The 23,271-nt window shown below is 44.7% G+C and overlaps 1 pseudogene; it reads left to right on the top strand.

The window, feature by feature from the left end:
* The first annotated feature begins 3,815 nt into the window (after positions 1–3,815).
* On the top strand, positions 3,816–4,417 carry LOC123347831 (annotated as a pseudogene).
* Positions 4,418–23,271: the final 18,854 nt, after the last annotated feature.

Below are 23,271 nucleotides of genomic sequence, written 5' to 3'. Positions count from 1 at the left end.
TAGACTGTAAATGTCACGTTCCAGGCATAACACCATAGCTTCAAACTCTGGACATCCAAGGAAGAGGATTCATAGGAGTATTGAGGTTAATAGTCTATTACCTTGCACCTTGTGCAGTATTCTATTCTATTCTACTAACCGGTACAGATGGGTCTATTCTATTCTATGCTAAACTACCATATATTGGTCTGCTTCATTCTATTTATTCTATTCTAATTAGAATAGGTGGGTACATTCTATTCTATTAACTAAAACAGAAGAGTCTATTGTATTCTAGAATACATGGGTCTATTCTATTTTATTCATTTTGATTCTAGGCAAGTCTAGTCTAAACAAGAACACACGGGTCTATTCTAATCTAGTCTAGTCTAGTCTAGTCTATTTCTTCCTTCACATTGGTAACTTGGCACCTGTGCAAGGAGAGTGTAAATAGTACATGGCCACTCAAGCTATCTTGAGCTTATTTTGCATGGTTGCAAAGGACTCCACAAGGTGCATGGTGATGCTAAATCAGGTCCACATGTCTCTAGTGATCCATTTTATTCTCTTGACCTTCCTGTCTCCTTCTCTCTTCTTGTCCTCTCCTTCAGCTCTCTCGCTGTTCTTCCTGTCATCACCCTTACATGGCCATAGGACCCAGTCCTGACCTGTTAACTGCAGTGGGTGCTTTCCACTGAGTTCAAAGGGAGCAAGAAGGGAACCTAAAACATGACCCAGCAAAAAGGAACACAGGGGACGGGATTTTAACCTGGATCCGTTTGGGCCTGGTCCCACTAGAATCAATGAATAAACCACCAGTCAGTGGGAGCAGAATTAGACCAGCACAGGCTGCTGTTGGCAATCCCACCAGGCTCAAGAGGAGCCAGACAACTCCAGTGGGGCAGATGGGGAACAGGACAACTTTGCCCTGAGGGCTCATGACCAAAGCTGCCACAGAAGCCTCTGCTGGGGAGGAAGCCACTATGAGCTGAGCCCAGCAGGACTGAAGGTTCAGTTGCTCCCTGTTTTTCCCCCTTTGCTATCTCAGGTTGGACTGTGAGACTGTGGAGGGAAACAGATGGTAGGAAATGGTCCAAGGAAGCCATCTTGAGGCACATGTTAGTGCCTGATACAGGGCCTTGAGTCGAATTCTGGTGGAATACGAGAGCCCAAGCTCCCCTACCAAACGCCCTTGGCTTATAGAGACACAAACCTCATACCATCCCTCATTGGAGTAAAGAGACGATACTGATGCTGAAAGCTTTGTGGCCATGATGAGCCACCTACAGGAGCCAGGAGATCGACTGAGCCTCCTTCCCTGTTGTAAGGACGCAGAGACCTCTAACCTTCATTGGACACTGCTGCCCTGAAAGAGAGGTTGAGCTAAAATGGTGAGCCAGCTGGAGGGCCAAATAGACACCCACTGAAAGTTGGGCTGTCTACCTACTGGAGGTGTTGTCGATGGGAGGCAGCAGACACCATGAGATGCAAATCAAGGTGATCACTGACCTGCCCACTGGATGACCCTATCAGTAAGTCCCACCTCCCATCACAGCATGAAATGTATTTTTAAAATTCCCATTTATGTGATGAGTCATTTTTAGGTCAGACAATAAGACTGTGGGATCCAGATTAGTAGACAAAGACAATTTGTTTATGATCCATTGTGTATGCCCTGTTTGAAAGGCAGGTAGAAAATTTCATATGGAGACATTGCCACAACTATGATATGTAACTACAAGGAGACACACAGCTTCAGGAATGGAAATTAAAGCATTGCTTATTTACTGAGAGAAATTCCAGCACAGGTACTAAACCATTAGCCTACAGAATATTTAAAGAGACAGTGTATTTCTCTGACGGATTTCAATGACTCTGAAAGCAATATTACAATTTAGTTCTTTTCATCTGTTAATTAACTGAGTTACACCTCTGGAGAGCCCATCCCATGAGGACGCCAAAGATGCCTTAAAAACAGAATCATTTAAAGACATACACATTCATAGATTAGTACAGCCACGGTGATGAGCACGGTCTACAAAACCATATAGAATAGAATAGAATAGAATAGAATAGAATAGAATAGAATAGAATAGATCCCCGGAATATGGTAAGAAAGGAGCTCTTGATTTGGAAGGTACATTAGATACTCTTTTGCCTGATGATTCTCAATGATCTTAAAAATACTTGCTGTATCCTTGTAAAATGTTCAGCAGATCATCATTCTTGGCTTGCCTGATTCTGTATTTCCTAGTTTTACCTCCAGCCTTGGGGGGAAATTACAAACTTCATTTAATAGCATTAGCTTTCCTACAACAATTAAATTTGTTAAATAAAGAAGTAAGTTAAAAAGTGAATGAATTGGAAAGGAAGGGAGACAAAATTACTTGCATAAACATAGACATATGCTCCATCAATTTATATTTAAATCTTAATTTGCTCCTCTATGTATCTTAACCCTTGTTTTTCTTTCTGTTTCCATACACACCCACCTCTTCATCTCTCTAGATCTTAGTATGTTGATTTACACATTTCTAACCCTTGATTCTATCTATCTATCTATCTATCTATCTATCTATCTATCTATCTATCTATCCCCATACTCCCGCATCTCTCTCTCTCTCTCTCTCTCTCTCTCTCTCTCTCTCTCTCTCTTCTATTCTGTTCTATTTCTAAGGGTTTGGCTACACTTGAGAGTTACAGCACTGGTGGTGGCTTTACAGCGCTGTAACTTACTTCCCGTCCATACTGGCAAGGCACATACAGCGCTGTATCCCCCTGGTTACAGGGCTGGTTGTACTCCACCTCGACGAGAGGAATAAAGAGAAAGCGCCGGTGCTGCAGCGCTGGGGTGCCAGTGTAAACAGTAATTAATCTTACTACACTGTAACTGACCTCCAGAAGTTTCCCATAATGATTTTAAGTAAAGATAACACTCTTTGTTTTGTTGTTAGCACGGGGATACCGGAGCTGCTTATCTAAAAAACAAACACAGCTACTGTTTGCTCGAGCAGAGGCAGGCAGGGGGATCCCCTAGTGTTTGCTTGAGAAGAGAAGCAGCACGGCAGGCGGAGGGGAGAGGGGTCCATTTCGGAGCAGCTGCTTATCTGCTCTGTGAGGAAAAGGCTATTTGCATTTAGTGAATGAGAGAGGGGTGGGGGAAAGGGTCGGCATTTGCAAGGCAGGGAGCTGACACAATGTCAGCTCCAAAAATCCACTCTCTCTCTCCCCAACGCTCCCTGTCACACTCTACCCCCACCTTTGAAAAGCACGTTGCAGCCACTTGAACGCTGGGATAGCTGCCCATAATGCACCACTCCCAACACCGCTGCAAATGCTGCAAATGTGGCCACACTGCAGCACTTTCCCTACACAGCTGTACGAAGACAGCTTTAACTCCCAGCGCTGTACAGCTGCAAGTGTAGCCAAACCCTAAGTCTCTTATCTCATCCTGTATTTGTTAATTTACAGATGAACTCTACCACACATTTGTGAGGAGCTGGCACAGGGAAACAACACTGTCGTTAGTGAGTTCATTATCTTGGGATTTTCCAGTAGCCTGTTAGGGCAGCTGCTGCTTTTCCTGGTGTGTTTTGCTATCTACTCTCTCACTCTGTGAGGAAACAGATTCATTGTTCTCATCACAGTGGCTAACCCTGCCCTCCACATCCCCATGTATTTCTTCATGGGGAACTTGTCCTTCCTGGAGATTTGCTATAGCTCAGTTGCCATGCCCAAGATGATGGCCATCTCCCTCACTGGGGACAATGCCATCTCCTTCACCGGTTGTGCAGCTCAGATGTATTTTCTCCTTCTCCTAGGCTCTGTTGGCTGCCATGGCCTATGACTGCTATGTGGCCATATGCCACTCTCTGCGCTATGTGGCCATCATGGAGAGGAGGTCTTGTGCCTGGCTTGTGGTCAGCTCATGGCTGAGCGGGATTCCTGTCTCCATCATCCAGACCACATTGGTCTTCTCCTCCCCGTTCTGTGGCCCCAACAAAATCGACCATTTTTTCTGCGATGTGGTGCCGGTGCTGTGGCTGGTCTGTGCCGACACATCCCACAATGAGATGTCCAACATCACGGTCACCGTGGTCTTCCTCGCCACCCCCTCACCCTCATCCTCACCTCCTACACCCGCATCATCGCCACCATCCTGAAAATGTCCTCCCCGGGGAGCAGGCACAGAGCCTTCTCCACCTGCTCTTCACAACTGGTGGTGGTGACACTCTTTTATGGCTCTGGCATTATCATGTATCTGCATCCCAGATCCAGCCACATGCCAGAGAATGACAAGCTGCTGTCCCTCTTCTATATTGTGATCATCCCCATGCTGAACCCCATCATCTACAACCTGAGGAACGAGGAGGTGAAGGGGGCATTGCGGAGGAAAGTGGCTGGAAATAGGTCGTCCCCATTACAAAAAGGGTTTTGACTCAGGCTGATTAGGCCCAAATCCTGAAGCCACTGAAATCAATCACAAGATTGAATGCAAGAGCAACTACATTTCACACACCCAGTCTAAGACAGAGAGGAAGGATAATCTGGTGGTTTGGGGGAACTATAATGCAATGGCTCTCACCTAATCCTGAGATTAAAAAAAAACAAGATTCAATTCCTTGCTCCACTAAAAACTTCCAGGGTTAGTCACTTATGGCAAGAGTTTCAAACACATCCGACAAATTTAGGAGTATAAATTATTTTTAATAAAGTCATTTAGGGTCAGATTTTCAAAGGTATTTAGGTATCTAAAGAATCAGTCAGTTTCCTAGTAAGATTTTCACAAGTGCTTAAGCAGGCTAAGCAACCATGGCCAGAATTTTAAAGATGATTAGGCACCAGTGGGATTTTCAAAAGCACCAGGAAACCTAACATCCTTTGAAATCTTTAGGCACATGAATGCCCTTTAAAACCTGACCCCAACTCACTTTGATTTCCATTGGCGACAGGGACTTTAGAAAATTTTACGAGGTGATGATCCGGATTATTAGGTGCCTACATTCCTACAAAAATCTGGACATGTTTGCATCAGTCCCCTTTAGTGCAATGGGGACTGACCCAGAGGGGATGGGGGTAAAAAACACTTCCTGGCCTCACAGGGCTTTTTAATAATAATAATAATAATAATAATAATAATAATAATAATAATCCCTGTCAATGTGAATGAGCAGCTCAGGAACAAATCAGGAGTGCAAGACCTCATGATCCACGACATCAGGCAGACAGCGCTTTTAGGCACTGTGAGAATTGTAAGGAAACGCAATGGAGAACGAGTGCATTTGAGCATCTAAGGGTACGTCTACACTACGGGACTATTCCGAATTTGCATAAACCGGTTTTGTAAAACAGATTTTATAAAATCGAGTGCGCGCGACCACACTAAGCACATTAATTCGGTGGTGTGTGTCCGCGGTCCGAGGCTAGCGTCGATTTCTGGAGCGTTGCACTGTGGGTAGCTATTCCCTAGCTATCCCACAGTTCCCGCAGCCTTATTTCCGGGTTGAGATCCCAGTGCCTGATGGGGCAATAATCATTGTCGCGGGTGGTTCTGGGTAAATGTCGTCAGTCACTCCTTCCTCTGGGAAAGCAACGGCAGACAAGCATTTCGCGGCTTTTTTCCCTGGATTGCCCTGGCAGATGCCATAGCATGGCAATCATGGAGCCTGTTTTGCCTTTTGTGACTGTCACCGTATGTGTACTAGATGCCGCTGACAGAGGCGATTCAGCAGCGCTACACAGCAGCATGCTTTTGCTTTTGCATAACAGCAGAGATGGTTATCAGCCATACTGTACCATCTACCAATCCATAAATTGGTAATAAGATGATCATGGCTACCAGTCCTTTTGCACTGTTCCATTTGCTGCTGTCATAAGTGCCCTGGCTGCTCTTAGCCAGGGGCGCAAAAGCCAAAATTGGGAATGATTCCCTGAGTCAATCCCTCCTTTTTGGTATCTAAAAAATAGAATCAGTCCTGCCTAGAATATGGGCAAGTGTACTAGAGAACCACTGTATCAGAGAACCAGAGAGCACAGCTGCTCTGTGTCAGATCCTGTAGAAATTATGAGCTGTACGCTATTCACAGGGGGTGCTCCTGCAACAACCCCACCTGTTCATTCCGTTCTTCCCCCAGCCTTCCTGGGCTACCGTAGCATTGTCCCCCCACTTGTGTGATGAAGTAATAAAGAATGCAGGAATAAGACACAGTGACTTGTTAGTGAGATATGAGTGGAAGGCAGCCTCCAGCTGCTATGATAGTCCAGACAGGACAGTAAAGAGTGTGTAGGAGAGGAGCCCAGCATCCCTCTGCTAGTTCAGGGGCACTTGAATCTTTTCTTTACACATGAAGGGTGGGGGCTGATGGAGCTCAGCCCCCTGTTGCTATGACGATGATGGATATCAGCCATACTGTACCATCTACCAGGAAAAATTAGGACCAGGCACCCTTGATTGACCTCACCGATGCTAGTATGCATGGTTACCAGTCCTTTTGCACTGCCCCATATGCCAATAGGCTGATGACGAGGACAGATACCAGTCATTTTGTACCATCAGCCAGCCATAGCGAGGGGGGGGGAGCAAGGATGTTGGTGTTGAGTGCTGCACCATCGCGTCTATCTGCAGCATTCAGTAAAGATAGGGTGACATGTAAAAGAGTCAAGAGAGGATTGTTTTCCCTTTCACTTCTGGGGGTGGTTGGGGGGGTGTGCGTAAATTGCCGAGCTATGCCCTGACCCACTGCAGACACTGTTTTTGACCCTAGAAGCATTTGGAGCTCAGCCAAGAATGCAAATGCTTTTCAGAGACTGCAGGAACTGTGGGATAGCTTGAGTCCTCCAGTCCATGAGCGTCCATTTGAATTCTTTGGCTTTCCGTTACGCTTGTCACGCAGCAGTGCGCTGAGTCCCCTGCTATGGCATCTGTCTGGAGATATTTAAAAAATGATTTTGAATTTCGTCTTCTGTAACGGAGCGCTGATAGAACAGATTTGCCTGCCCTTACAGCGATCACATCCGCATCGTCCATGCAGGAGCTCTTTCTTTATTTTCATTTTTAACTGCATCACCCGTGCTGATCAGAGCTCCACGCTGGGCAAACAGGAAATATTCAAAAGTTCGCGGGGCTTTTCCTGTCTACCTGGCCACTGCATCCGAGTTCAGATTGCTGTCCAGAGCGGTCAGTGGTGCACTGTGGGATACCGCCCGGAGGCCAATACCGTCGATCTGCGGCCACACTAACCCCAATCCGATATGTTAATACCGATATTAGCGCTACTCCTCTCGTTAGGGAGGAGTACAGAAACCGGTTTAAAGAGCCCTTTATACCGATATAAAGGGCCTCTTAGTGTGGACGGGTGTGGCGTTAAATCGGTTTTACGCTCCTAAAACCGGTTTAAACGCGTAGTGTAGACCAGGCTTTAAATGCAAGAATTCCTGATTATCCAAACCTATGGTCTGGATTTACTGGTGACTTATGGGGGTACATTGCAAACAGTAGCTTTCCCTTATTTATTCTTAAAGAGCTTTTATGTTATGAAGACTATTTTTAAACAAACAAACAAACAAACAAACATCCCCAGGATGTAACATTGAGGGAAAATAATCAGAATAATAATTGGAGCACTCATGGAGAAGTATGAATGTGTTTAAATTTAGTAATGAGATGTCAATGAGTAAGTCTTTCCTGAATCCTACAGAGAGAAAGAGAGAGAGAGAGAGAGAGAGAGAGAGAGAGATGGATGTCAAAAGTGCCACATGACTTGGAAGCTTAACTCACATTGATTTTCAATGTGGCCTAGATTCATAGATTTTTAAGCCCAGCAGGGATCATTAGGTCATCGAATCTGACCTCCTGTATAACAGGGATCATTAAATTTCACCCAGTTGCCCCTGTCTTGAGTCTAATAACTTATGTTTGACTATATCCTATCCTCCAGGAAGGCATCCAGTCTGTATCTGAAGACATTAAAACAAAGTGACTCTACCACTTCCCTTGTTCATTTGTTCTGATAGTTAATCACCATCGCTGTCAACAAATGTGGCTAATTTTTAATTTGAATTTGTGATGTTTGAGCTTCTTGGTCTTGGATCATGTTATTCCAAGGTTAGGCTCCTAAAGCAACTTAAGCACTTTAGAAAAAAATTATGCACAATTAATAAAAATGTAACAAACCCAGGTTCCTCATGGGCCATCTGTGGTCAAATATTTATTGAAATTCTCTGGTGAATAATTTTGAATAATGAGTGCATTTGGGAACATTGCGTGGTTCTTCATGGAAAATTTGGAAAAAGTCACTGTATGCATCACTTGTTCTAAATTATAATTGCTCTAACATCTCTATAGATGTTAGCCTAGTTTGCCCTTGATATGAAGATTGTATCAGTTTTGTTAACCATTTTGTGCTTTAAATTACTATAAACAATCAGATTACAGAGGAACATATTTGGGCTATTCTAGCACTGAGGCTAGAAAGTGAAAATGATGAGAGAAACTATAGGTCATATATACAATATTCAGTTTGCACAAGGAAGTGTCATTGCCAAGTGTTATCATCTCACACAGCACTAGAAAACAGATTTGGAAATTAGCAGGCAATAAAAACTCACCAGCAGAAATAACAGGTCAGATTCTAAACTCAGTTAAATTTGAGAAAATCTGTAGTAACATCATCAGCTTCAGCAACATTACTCTATATTTACCACTGTTGTAAATAAGATTGGAATATGGCCCAATATCACTTGCTCGCAGCATGGCACAAATTTCCTTTCTTATTTCCATCTCTTTGTACACTAGAAAAAAAAATCCACAGATTAATCTTGCAGACACATGTGTTTGTTGGACAGCTGTAATACTGTGATTCTGCACAGGGTAAATTTCTGTGTAGAGCAGTCTCTTGGAATTTAAAAAATATTAAAAAGTGGCCCTGTTTTCAACCCCTCTAAATGGTAACAACCTCAAAATAAGGAAACTTTTCATTAAACTGTTTTTCCCCCAATTTCTGATCAATATTCACCCATGAGGAACTCACAAACAAAGATATTATGTTTATTGAGTAAATCATTCTTTGGAACCTCTTCCTTTTCCCCTGGCATGAGTTAATAGCCCATTGAGAGGGGCAACCCAGACTGCTACTCTTGGATCCAGATTCTCTCCATTTTGATCTATCTTACACACGTTAGCTTGGATGGCCTGAAATCTCTTGAAAGCCATAAATATACTGAGAGATTTCTTCAGGGGCTCCTGGATCTCTTTGTTTCTCAGGCTGTAGATGAGGGGATTGACCAGGGGAATCAGGACCATGAACAGGAGAGAGAACATTTTGTTCAAGTCTCTCAGTGTATTGGTGTTCGGTAACATGTACACAATAGTGATGGTCCACCGAAAATTGTCACCACAATGAGGTGAGAGGAGTAGGTGGAGAAGGCCTTTTGCCTCCCAGCAGAGGAAGGGATTCACAAGATGGTAAGCATGATACACAGTTAGGATGTCAGCATCTGCAGAAATGGAGGCAGGTTGAATATAAAGGACAGGGTGGAAGCCAAAAGTTCCACAAGGTGGGTGTCACTGCAGGAGATGTTCAGCAATGGGTTGAATTTTTTTTTAAAGGTCAATTTCATTGGGGCCGCAGAAAGTTAATTGTAACATTATTCCCATTACTATGGAAATAGACAGTAACCCACTTACCCAAGACGAGGCAGAACCTGCCATGCATAATTATTGTATAATGCAGGGGTTGCATATTGCTAAATAAAGACCATGAGACACGGCTGCTAAGAGAGAGTATTCCATAGCTGCTAAGCAGCCAAAGATATAATATTGTGTGACACAGACATAGAAAGAAATGGTTCTCTCCCAGTCAGGAGACTGGCCAGCACCCTTGGCAGGATGGTTGAGGTATAGGAGGTCTCCAAGTAGGACAAGTTCCCGAGGAAGAAGTACATGGGGGTGTGAAGGTGCTGATCAGCCACAACTTGCATGAGGATGAGGATGTTCCCAGCCCTGCTTGTTAGGCAGATCACTAGAAACAGCAGGAAGAGAAGGATTTGCAGCTCCGGAGTATTCCTGAATCCTGTGACAAACGTCTGATTTCTCCCTTTTGCATTTGTCATGGGTTTTGTCTAGGGGAAAACCAAACAAATTCTGAAGCGTAATTTGGAAAACACAGAGTTAAATGTTCATACATTGACATCATTTTATTCCATGTGTCCTTTTGGGTACTCGGAAAGGGCTGTCTAGAAAAGTTCAGGTCTTTGGACTGAATTTAATATTTTTGGAGAGCATGTTAAGCTCTATTTCAGATAAAATCACAAATACAGAACAATGCACGATAGACTAAATCTGACAGGAATAGCAACATTCTTGGCATGGGAGGGTGTGGGCAAAAACACAGTATAAAGCTTCCATCACTGCCATATTTTCATGTGTGCTTTGGGACACTTGCCCGCATACTTTCCCCTTATTCATTCCAAGAGCGTCTTGCCATAGAGCATGCACATTTCAGTAAGACTAGTAAATAGGATCTGGATTGAAACCTTCTTCCTAAATATCTAAGCTTGGCTTCACCATTCCCTGCCATTGGTGCTGATAGGCACACGCTCAAGAATTCTTTGTGGGCAGGATCTACAGAGAGACACACACCATCACAAATGACATTACATTGAAAACGGTGCTTTGCCACTGGCATTCAAAGCCTGATTCATAACTGCCTTGTATATAGGGCTGGTCGAAATGTTTTCCTCAAAACTGTTTTTCAGTGGAAAATTGGGTTTTGGCAAAAGTTTTTTTTTTTAAACTGTCTGCAGAAAATTGTGTTATATTTGTCAAATTATTCTAGCCATAAAACACAAGATTTTGGCCAAAAATAGGAGCGGTACTTTGCTCCTCACACATCTATCATCCTCAATTGGGCAGGGCCTCCATGATGCCCATCTACCCCTCACCAAAAAGGGAGACTATGGTACATTGTGGGAGGTAGAGTCCAGCTGGGGATCCCAGCCCATAGACAAGAAGGGGGATTTCAGGAACAAACTGCAATTCACATTTTTACCACACATCTTTCAGTTTTCAGCAAAAACTTGAAATTTCCCATGAACACAAATAATGTTGGGAGCAGCACTACTTGTGCCTTGTGTGGCCATTTGCACCTCTGCAAAGCGAGTGCCAAGAAGTGTGAGACACTTTTCACACCCATTTTGCTCAGGGTCACATAGAATCATAGATAAAATCATAGAAGATTAAGGTTGGAAGAGACCTCAGGAGGTCATCTAGTCCAACCCCCAGTTCAAAGCAGGACCAACCCCAACTAAATCATCCCATATTCACACTCAAAACAGGGAAGATTCAAGCCCATAATATTCTGCATATTATTATTTTTCTGGAACAAACCAGTAAGAATCTTGAGGAATGATCCAGGGCACTGCCTTGCTCCTTGGAAATACAGCCTAGATGAGTAGTTTTCAATCTTTTTTCATTTGAAGACCCCCCAAAAATTTCCAATGGAGGTGCTGTGAAGTTGCACCCCATAATGCTTTATAGAAATATGCTTATGAATGTAAATATGACATAACTGGAATATATTTTATACTACATATGCCACATAATGTATCTGTGCAGAGGTCGTTCTACTGAATGTATTCATCCTATTCGTATGCATGTATCATTTTTATATCTGAAGTTATGAGTGTTGGCTCTATGCTTGTGTTTCATAGAATCATAGAACCATAGAACTTAAGATCAGAAGGGACCATTATGATCATCTAGTCTGACCTCCCGCAAAATGCAGGCCACAAAAGCTGACCCACCCACTCCTGAAATAATTCTCTCCCTTGACTTTGCTGTTGAAGTCCCCAGATCCTGATTTAAAGACTTCAAGTAGCAGATAATCCTCCAGCAAGCGACCACTGCCCCATGCTGCGGAGGAAGGCGAAAAACCTCCAGGGCCACTGCCAATCTACCCTGGAGGAAAATTCCTTCCCGACCCCAAATATGGCGATCAGCTGAACCCCGAGCATGCGGGCAAGACTCTACAGCCAGACACTCAGGAAAAAGACTTTCAATATCCCAACATTGACCCTCGGTACTAATTACCAGTGGCGGCATGTTATTGACCTATTGACTAAATCACGTTCTCCTATCAAACCATTCCCTCCATAAATTTATCAAGCTTAATCTTAAAGCCAGAGAGGTCCTTCGCCCCCACTGTTTACCTCGGTAGGCTGTTCCAGAATTTCACTCCCCTGATGGTTAGAAACCTTCGTCTAATTTCAAGCCTAAACTTCCCGACTGCCAATTTATATCCATTTGTTCTCGTGTCCACATTAGTACTGAGCTGAAATAATTCCTCTCCCTCCCTGGTATTTATCCCTCTGATATATTTAAAGAGAGCAATCATATCTTCTCTCAACCTTCTTTTGGTTAAGGAAAACAAACCGAGCTCCTCAAGTCTGTTTTCATACGACAGGCTTTCCATTCCTCGGATCATTCTAGTGGCCCTTCTTTGTACCCGTTCCAGTTTGAATTCATCCTTCTTAAACATGGGCGACCAAAACTGCACACAGTACTCCAAATGAGGTCTCACCAATGCCTTGTATAACGGGACTAGCACCTCCTTATCTCTACTAGAAATACCTCGCCTAATGCATCCCAAGACCGCATTAGCTTTTTTAATGGCCACATCACATTGCCGACTCATAGTCATACTGCGATCAACCAGGACTCCGAGGTCCTTCTCCTCTTCCATTACTTCCAATTGGTGCGTCCCCAGCTTATAACTAAAATTCATTTCTGGGGGAGCAAACAGCTGTGCATATCTCTCTATCAATGTTACAGAGGGGGAACAATTTATGAGTTTACCCTGTGTAAGCAGAGTCAGGATGAGTTCTACCCTGATATCTGGTGGTGAATTATGGCAAGTTGTGGAAAAGAACTTCAGGGGCTGATCTTGTTTGCATAAGCACACCCACCCTGCCTAGCATGAGCTCACAGCAGTGCAAATGGTCATGTTGACTGCTGTGGGATCCCCAGTTTCTCTGTTATTGGGACAGGAAGAATAAAGTGTTGTTACCCTGGTTATGGGAATCAAGGACAGTGGAACTGTTTTATAAGAGAAGGACTCGCCATCAACTAGGTAGCACTCGCTATACAAAGGGCAACCTAAAATCACTGAAGAGCTAAAATACTAAAAGCTAAAATCACTAAGTGCTGTGTTAAGTAGTGGGGGGGCCTAAAATATATTGCTAAGCAGCTGGCTAGCAGAGCAGAGCTGTTTGCAAAATGGCTGAAGTGGCTTATGGGATGGCTGGTGGAGCGGAGCAGTTCACGGGACAGCTGGAGTGGCTCACTGAATGGTTGTGGAGCGGAGTGGCTTGCGGTAAAAGCTGCAGCAGAACCCCACGGAAGGTGGGGCAGTCGGCCTTGAACCATGTAAGGTGCCCTTTAAACCCCTTCCCCCCCATTTCCACCCAAGTTGGGAGGTAAAACTCTGCAAATAAACTTTTGAACCCTGAGGCTACACTAAGGAACAAAGACTTTTAAGTTGTTGGATTTTGAGTGACTTTTGGATTGTTGAACTTTTGGGACTTTGGGTGATTTTGGATTGTTGGGCTCAAGAACCAAAGGAAAAAAAAGCACAGCCCAATTTGCTGGTCTTTACTCACAGTTTGGTTTATAAACCTTAGTTGTGGTGTTTTCCCAATTTAATGCTAATGTTGTTTACTTCATGTTATTAAAGATTTCTGCTACACCAAGACTCCGTGCTTGCGAGAGGGGAAGTGTTGCCTCTTTAAGGCAGCCAGGGTTGTGTGTAAGATTGTCCCAGGTCACTGGGTGGGGGCTCAAGCTGATTTGCATTGCATTGCGTTGTTGAAAGAGAACCCCTAGGTACTAAACCAGGCCCTTGCAGCTATCAACTCAGCCTGGCAAAAGGATTACATCTGTATAAGCCTTATACATGGTAAAATGGATTAATTTGGGGTTTGGACCCCACTGGGAGTTGGGTATCTGAGTGCTGGAGACAGGAGTACTTCCTAAGCTGTTTGCAGTTAAGCCTGCAGCTTGTGGGGGATGTGGTTCAGACTTGGATCTGTGTTTGCAGCAGGCAAGTGTCTCTGGCTCAATCCAAGCAAGGGACTGAAGTCCCAAGCTGGCAGAGAAAACAGGCTCATAAGAACATAAGAATGGTCATACTGGGTCAGACCAAAGGTCCATCTAGCCCAGTATCCTGTCTATCAACAGTGGCCAATGCCAGGTGCCCAGAAGGAGTGAACCTAACAGATGATCTCTCTCCTGCCATCCATCTACACCCTTTGACAAACAAAGTCTAGGGACACCATTTCTTACCCATCCTGGCTAATAGCCATTAATAGACTTAACTTCCATGAATGTATCCAATTCTCTTTTAAACACTGTTATAGTCCTAGTCTTCACAACCTCCTCAGGCAAGAAGTGCCACAGGTTGACTGTGTGCTGTGTGAAGAAGAACTCCCTTTTATTTGTTTTAAACCTGCTGTCCATTAATTTCATTTGGTGACCCCTAGTTCTTGAATTATGGGAATAAGTAAATAAACTTTTCCTTATCTACTTTCTCCACATCACTCATGATTGTATATACCTCTATCATATCCCCTCTTAGTGTCCTCTTTTCCAAGCTGAGAGGTAGTCTAGGCACATCAGGTGGCAGTTCCAAAGGGGGTTTCTGTGATCCAACCCATCACACCAACCCCTTTGGAAATCTTATACATAGACTGCAGACCCCAGGGATCTGTGGACCACAGGCTGAAAAGCACTGAACTAGAGAAATATACTATATACTATAAGATGGTGCACAACTGGCTGAAAAGCCATACTCAGAAAGTAGTTATCAATGGCTCACAATTGAGCTGGACAGGCATGTCCTGCAGGGATCTCTCTTGGGTCCAGTTCTATTGAATATCTTCATAAATGATGTGGATAATGCAATAGAAAGCACACTTACAATGTTTACAGATGATACCAAGCTAGGAGGGGTTGCAAGTGCTTTGTAGGACAAGATTATAATTCAAAATGATCTGGACAAACTGGAGAAATGGTCTCTCAAGTAAACAGGATGAAATTCAATAAGGACAAATGCAAAGCTCTATACTTAGGAAGGAATAATCACTTGTACAAATACTAAATGGGAAATGACTGCCTAGGACACAGTATTGCAGAAAAGGATCTGGGGGACACAGTAGATCACAAACTAAATATGAATCAACAATGTAATATTGTTGCAAAAAAACAAAAACAAAACAAAAAAACCCACATAATTTTGGGATGTACTAGCAGGAGTGTTGTGAGCAAGACAGAAGTAATTTGTCCACTCTACTCAGCACTGATATGGTTTCAGATGGAGCACTATGTCCAGTTCTGGTCACCACACTTCAGGAAAGATGTGGACAAACTGGAGAAAATCCAGAGGAGAGCAACAAACATGATTAAAGGTCTAGAAGGCACGAACTACAAGGAAAGATTGACAAAATTCAGTTTATTTAGTCTTGAGAAGAGGAGACATGTAACAGTCTTCAAGTATGTAAAAATGTGTTATAGAGAAAAGGGTCATAAATTGTTCTTGTTAAGTACTGAGGACAGCACAAGAAGCAATGGGTTTAAATTATTCAAGGAAAATGTAGGTTAGAAATTAGGAAAAACTTCCTGTCAGGGTGATTCAGCAATGGAACAAATTCCCTAGGGAGGTTGTGGAATCTCCATCACTGGAGATTTTTAAGAGCAGGTTAGACAAACACCTGTCAGGGATGGTGTAGATAATACCTAGCCCTGCCTCTGATCCATGAAGCTTAAAGTCAACAACCAATCTTTCAATGCTCTTGTGAGCAATCCTGCTCTAGTAATTAGTCCAAGAGTTCTCCTTCCTGCATCCGTAAAGATTAGTCATTGCTTGAGTGGATAAAGGTTGAAGAATTGAGTCTGAAGGGTTTTCTTAAGTCCATCAGATCTTCCGCAGAGTTTTGTTGCAAATGTGGCCTCTTCATGAAGCCCTCACTCATATAAGTATCAATTACTCAGGCAATTTGCCATCTCAAAGCTGACATGGTCACTTGAGTGAGTGCTGGTTACTTCGGTGAGTAAGTGTGGCAGAATCAAGCCCACAAAATGCAAGATCGGGTCCACACTAATTAAACTGAATTAACTAGGAGCTCAGTGCTGCTTGTGAAGTCAGCAGGAAATGAGTGTGGGTTCTAAACACAAATTGCCTTGAAGATTCATGTTATATGAAGCTTTACTGTGTATCAACTTGCCACTGTGACCAGTGATGAATAGAATCAGACAGCCTTCTGAAACCAAAGTTTGGTTTTTTTTAACACTAGTGTCATAAACAGATAGTTAAGGGTTAATGCCTCTTTTACTGTAAAGGGTTAAGAAGTTCACCTAGCCTAACTGACACCTGACCAGAGGAACCAATGGAAGAACAAGATGGTTCAAAAGGGAGGAGGGAAATTCCCTTTGTCTGAGTCAGTTTCGTTTTGAACCGGAGTGGGAAAGCTCCAGAATACAGCCTCTTATTAAGTAGTGAGTATTAGTATTAGTGAAGGAAATAAACTGCAGACGCCCAAGGGTTGTGGAGAGGTTCATCTCTTCCACGCCACCATCATTTTTTCCGTCGTAGTAGACACCTTCAGGCCCCTCCGTGTCTTCTGTTTTCTGGGCTGTAAACTGGAAAATCTTTAATTCTCTGGAATAAAAGGGCTTAAGAGAATTAACATGGTATACCTTAGGCTTTATGTTGGAGGTGGGGGATGCTATGAGTTAACAGCTCCTAAGCGCTCCTGGACCGTGAATGGTCCTTCCCATGACTCTTCCATTTTATGGGCCTGGAGCACCTTTAAGACCATGACTTGGTCTCCTACTTTGAAGGACCGTTCTCTGGAATATTTATCATACCAAGCCTTTTGCTCTTCCTGAGGATCCTTTAGATTTTCTTTAGCAAGGGCTAAAGAGTGTCAGAGGGTGCTTTGTAGGTTGCTTACAAAGTCCAGAATGTTAGTTCCTGGAGAAGGCGTAAACCCCTCCCATTGCTGCTTCACCAACTGTAATGGCCCCTTAACCTCGCGGCCATACACAAGTTCAGATGGTGAAAACCCTAAACTGGGATGTGGTACAGCCTTGTAGGCAAAAAGCAACTGCTGCAACACTAGGTCCCAATCATTGGAGTGTTCATTTACGAATTTACATATCATGGCCCCCAAAGTTCCATTTAACCTCTCCACCAGGCCATTGGTTTGATGGTGGTAAGGGGTGGCAACCAAGTCATTCATCCCATGAGCTTCTGTCATAGGTTTATTCCCCACTTTGAAATTTAGTATCCAAAAGATGGGGACCTGCATGGATCCTTCTAAACTTAAATCCTAGCTTAGATCTGGTAACACTGTCACCAGCAAAAAATAGAGTGTTTTGGCACACTCCCTGTCCCCCCAAACCTTTCCCTGGGGAACACAGATCCCAAACTCCTGGGATCTTAACACAAAGGGAAATAAACCATTCCCCCTCCCAGACTTTTCCTCCCTAGGTTGCCTTCAGAGACTCCACACTGATTCAAACTCCTTGAATCTAAAACAAAGAGGGATTCACCTTCCCCCCTCCTCTCTTCCCCCCACCTATCCCTGGTGAGTCAGACTAATCCCCTGGGGTCTCAAACAAGGGAAAAATCAAACAGGTTCTTAAAAAGAAAAGCTTTTAATTAAAGAAAAAACAAAAAGGTAAAATTTAGCTCTGTAAAATCCAGATGGAAATTTACAGGGTACAGCTTATGAAACTAGAGAGCTAGCATCAGTACAAATACAGCAAAGAGGTAAAATATTGTTCCAGCAAACACACATTTGCAAATACAGAAATTAATCAAAAGACTAATCCGCCTTTCTAATACTCACTATACTGAATAGAAGAGAATATTTCAGGAAGCTTGGAGAGCCTGGATATACGTCTGGCCCCTCTTAGATCCAAAGAGAGAACACTCCCCAAAACAAAGAACCCAAACAAAGGCTTCCCTCCACTGAGGTTTGAAAGTATCTTGTCCCCTGATTGGTCCTCTGGTCAGGTGTCCGTCAGGTTCACTGAGCTTGTTAACCCTTAACTATCTGTTTATGACAGCTTCCCAAAGGTTTTTTATGGTCCCTGCCAGGAAATTAGTTCCCGAATTGGTAAGGATGTCGGAGGGCCAACCTACCCTAGCAAAAATGTCTGCTAATACCTGGCACACACTTTTATCCCTGGTGTTGCTTAAGGGTACTGCTTCTCATCCCAGAAAATTCCCCACAGAATTCAGCCTCTTATTAAGTAGTGAGTATTAGTGAAGGAAATAAATAGGTTGATGTTTATTTCTTTGTAACCTGTCTTGTGCAATTAGAGGAATAGTCAAATTGGGTATTTGGGTATTTTTTTGTGTAACTAAGTTTTTGCCCTGGGGAACATCCTCTGTGTTTGGAATCTGTTGTCTGTGAGAGTAGCTGGTATGCTAATCTCTCCCACAGGGTTTTCTTTTACCTTTCTTTTCTTTAATTAAAAGTCTTTTTCTTAATATCTGATTGATTTTTCCTTGTTTTAAGATCCAAGGGAGTTGGATCTGGATCCACCAGGAGTTGGTGGGAGAAAGGAGGAGGGATGGTTAATTTCTCCTTGTTTTAAGATCCAAGGGGTTTGGATCTGTGTTCACCAGGAAATTGGTGAAGTCTCTCAAGGCTACCCAGGGAAGGAAAGTAGTGCTTGCGAGTGGTAGCCGCCAGACCAGATCTAAGATGGTAATTAAGCTTAGAAGTGTCCATGCAGGTCCCCACATCTGTACCCTAAAGCTCAGAGTGGGGGTGAGACCTATAACAACTAGGAACAAGGCATTTAGAAGGAAAAAATATTAATTTTAAAACAACACATAACTAGCTTAACTAGTGGCCTTGCTTCTTCAGACACCCCAGTGGGATCCTGTCTCTCTGCTTCCTTTCCTTGATTCCCCCCAGACAACTTGCTTTATAATTCTGCCATTATATGTTTGATTCTCTGGTTCCCAAGCCTTTACCTATCCTGGCATTTTCAATATCAGATCCAGTGGTGAGCTTGAGCCGGTTCGCACCAGTTCGCGCGATCCGGTTGTTAAATTTAGCAGCCATTTTAGAACCGGTTGTTCCAGGACAACCAGTTCTATAAGGGCTGCTAAATTTAACAAAAGCTCCGGCCCAAGCTCTCCTGCTCCACCCGCTTTCTCCTCCCCCTGCCCTGCTTCCCACGAATCAGATGTTCGCGGGAAGCCTGAACAAGCAGCAGGCAGGCAGGCAGGTAAGCTGGGGAGGGGAAGTGCGGCTCCGCGGCGCGGCCTGGCTCGGCTCCTGCCCCGGGCTCCGCGGCGGGGGCTCCTGCCGCCCCAGGGTCCGGGGTCCGAGCGGCGCAGCACGGCGGGGCCTCCTGCCGCCCCGGGGTCCGGGGTCCGGGCGGCGCAGCACGGCAGGGCCTCCTGCCGCCGTGGGGTCTGGGGTCCGGGCGGCACGGCACGGCGGGGGCTCCTGCCGCCGCGGGGTCCGGGCAGCGTGGCGCGGTGGGGCCTCCTGGAGCCGCGAGGTCCGGGCGGCGCGGCGTGGCGGGGCATCCTGCCGCCGGGCCGGGCGGCGCGGCGGGGCGGTGCCTCCTGCCGCCGGTCCGGGGTCCGGGCAGCACGGCGGGGCGGGGCAGGTCCTCCTGCTGGTCTGGGGTCCAGGCGGCGCGTAGCGGGGCGGGGCAGGGCCTCCTGCCCGTCCGGGCGGGGCGCGGCGGGGGCTCCTGCCGGTCCAGGGTCTGGGCGGGGCGGCGGGGCGCAGCGGGGGCTCGGCTCCTGCCCCGGCGTCCGGACCCCAGCCCCAGCCCAGCTGGGACCCCATCTCCAGGCAGCAAGGTAAGGGGAGCAGGGAGGGCGTCTTGGATAGAGCCTGGATGGGGTAGGGGTCCTGGGGGGCCATCGAGAATGAGAGGAGGGGTTGGGTGGGGTGGCAAGGGGCAGTCAGGGGACAGGGAAGGGGGGGGATGGGTCAGGGGTCCCGGGGTGTGTGTGAGGGTTTGGATGGGGCATGACCCCCCCCGGGGGGGGGGAGGATGGAACCGGTTGTTAATATTTTGGCAGCTCATCACTGATCAGATCTCAGGTGTTTGCTGAGAAGTGGCTTATCATGAGCCATTCTTTTTCCTTTCCTGATTGATTACTCTTACTGCCCCTTAATTAAGTTAAATCTGAATATTTGTAAACGGCCCAAGGACCAGGTCAAAACACAGTGTGCAGAAATTATTACAGAGCCATTCCAATTTCATCACATGCATACTTGTCTTAAAGATGCTTTACTCAAACCAAGTTATTGGGATTAATCCAGTAGTAACTGGGCAAGGTTCTCTGGCCTGGACTATACAGGAAGTCACACTAGCTCATCTAATGATCCCTTCTGGCCATAAACCTTATGAATCCATGAAAAGTAAGAACAATGAATATCTTAGGCCATCATCTTCAAAAGTGTCCTCTGGCTTTGAGATACCTTGGGCCTGATTTCTAGATTGCTGATCGCACCCAACTCCACAAAAAGCCAATGGGACCGGCAGATGTTTAGAACATCTGAGAAACAAATGAAGCCCCAAGGCCAATTTTTACCAAAGTGTCCACTAAATTTGAGTCCCTCTTCTTTTTTATGCCTCGTTTGTGAGCGTTTGACCTGGTTTGGTTTGGTTTGCTTTTGCTGAATACCCTCAGTGGTCATGGCTGGGGTTGTCAGTGCTCATCACTTTTGGAGAAAAAGGTCCAGATTGGCTGAAATTAAACTGAGGTACCCCGATTTCATGGTCTCCTTGCAACATTTGGCCTCAGAGTCTGCCCGGGGCAGCTACCATGAAGCAAGGAGCTGAGCAACAGTGGTCTATAAGCCTCCAACACTTGGTTGAATCATACCATTAACATCCAGTTCTGATGCCGTTACTTAGGATTCCTTTTCTGCAAGCCCTTCCATCTTTTCCCGAGTAGTGCTTTCCCAGGTGAGCAGGACCCATTAAAGACAATGAATAAAAGTCTGCAAAATCCATAATATATTTTAAGGTTTATTTCATCTGACCTTTGGCATAACACAGGGCAGTGAACTTCATCCAGTGATTCCTGCCTCCAGCCCAGCAAATTATGGTTGAACTTTAATGCTTTGTTCATAAAGGCATCTGATCTTGGTTTAAGCTGGTATTTTCAAGAGACCTGGAGGGAATTATTGCCTGATTCGGACTGTATTTCAATGGAATTTGGTCGCCTCACTAACGTGGGATCTAAAACTCAAAGAGATGGAGAAAGTGGCACATCACTTGTCATGCTGAGGATAAGGCCATTGCTCCTTGACTGGAAAAAGTCCATAGTAGCTCTGATGTATATGGCTCTGTAATCAGGCCTGGATTAAGACAAGATCCATGAATCCAGTGCCTACACTGGGCAAATGCCCAAGGCTTTAACAGAGGTTGCCTACTGCCAGAGAGAATTGGAATCTGCTAAGGGGACATCACTGGCAGATTGTTGAGACAGAAATATCATAAACTCTTTGCTTTGTTGATGGTCTCATGGCTGGATGGAATCCAGGTCCTAATCCACCTCACCCCACTACTGACCTTCACTGTGTGTTGTTCTTTAAGGCCCCAATTCAGCAAGGTACCGTTAGTACATGTCTATTTTTTCAGCATATTCTTAGTGCCATGGAACTCAATAGGAATTCTCACATTTAAAATTAAACACATGTTCAATCGTTGTACTGAATTGGGGACTAAAGTGCTTGGAGTCTGCTTGGCACAGCTACCATGTTGCACTCACTTCCGATGCAAACAGGTAATGAGGAGATGCACACACTGTGCTCTTCCTTTTGTTTGTTCCTCTCTCATGGTTAACCTTTAATATAAAATACAATCTCATTTAGACAGAGGCTGAGGTTTCCAAAGCTGCTTAAGGGTTTTTATCACCTTGTTCCCATTAAAACGAATGGGAATTGTTTGTCTAAATCTCCTAGCAAGCTTGGAAAAGCTCACCTGGAGACTATATGCTTGTTATTTGTCTATGGGAAAGATAGTAGATGTCAAGATAGTCATAACAGAGTTCAAGATCACATTCAAGGCTGGAGAATTATGGCCTGACCCACTGCTGAGCATGGTGGGATTTGGGATTTTTTATTTAATTAATTAATTTATTACCTTTTGTACTTCTCTATGATAACATATAATTCAGCTCAGCGGAACATGTGCTCCCAGTGTGATGCTGTGGCCAAAAAAGCAAATGTGATCCTGGGATGCATAAATAGGGGAAGCTTAAATAGGAGCAGAGAAGTTATTGTCCGTCTGTATTTGGCACTGGTGTGACTGCTGCTGTAATACGGTGTCCAGTTCTGGTGCCCAGAATTCAAGAAGGTTGTTAGTAGATTGGAGAGGGCTCAGAGAAGAGCCAGAGAATGATTAAAGGATTGGAAAACATGACTTCTAGTGATAGACTCCAGGAGCACAATCTGGTTAGCTTAGCAAAGATAGCATTAAGGTATGACTAGATCATATGACTAGACATTTATAAGTACCTACATGGGGGACTAAAAAGGGATATTGGGCTTTTCAATCTAGCAGAGAAAGGTCTAACATGATCCAAAGGCTGGAAGTTGAAGCTAGACCAATTCAGACAGGAAATATGGCACAAGTTTTTTAACATTGAGAGTAATTAACCATTGGAACAATTTACCAAGGGTTGTGGTGGATTCTCCATCACTGACAATTTTAAAATCAAGATTGGATGACAACTCATGGTTGCCCATGACTGTCATGACTGCCTGATGGAAGAGGCTCTGCAGGATGTTTGGAATTTTGTTGACATTCAAACATTTATGGGGCAGATTTCCAAAAGTACAGAGGGTGGTTGGGTGCCTGTAACAAGGGGGTCTGGCTGTTGAAGGGAGGTGACTAAGTGCTACTTGTGACTAGTGCTCAGCCTCCCAGAGGATGGATCTCAGGCCAGGGATCAGGCGACAGCCTGAAGGTTGCTTGCTCCATAGGTAAGAGGCCAGCTCATTTAGGGAGAGAGACCCAGGAGAAAGGAGCTAGAGGTCTCTCCACACCCGCCAGCTGGGAGGCCTGGCTAAAGAGACCTGCTGTGTGTGCAAGGGCTGCAGGACGAGCCAGGCAGGACCAGTCTGTCTTGACTTGCAATGTGGGTTGCACTGTTTTTTTTTAAATAAACCCACCCCTGGACACACTGACATGTCCCCAGGCCGCACTGGAATTCATTTGTGCTCTTGGGAAACCACACCCTACGT

The sequence above is a fragment of the Mauremys mutica genome, chromosome 13, assembly GCF_020497125.1.
Source record: "Mauremys mutica isolate MM-2020 ecotype Southern chromosome 13, ASM2049712v1, whole genome shotgun sequence".
NCBI lineage: Eukaryota > Metazoa > Chordata > Testudines > Geoemydidae > Mauremys > Mauremys mutica.
Note: the sequence above shows the minus strand (reverse complement) of the source record. Positions and strands in the feature narration are given on the sequence as shown.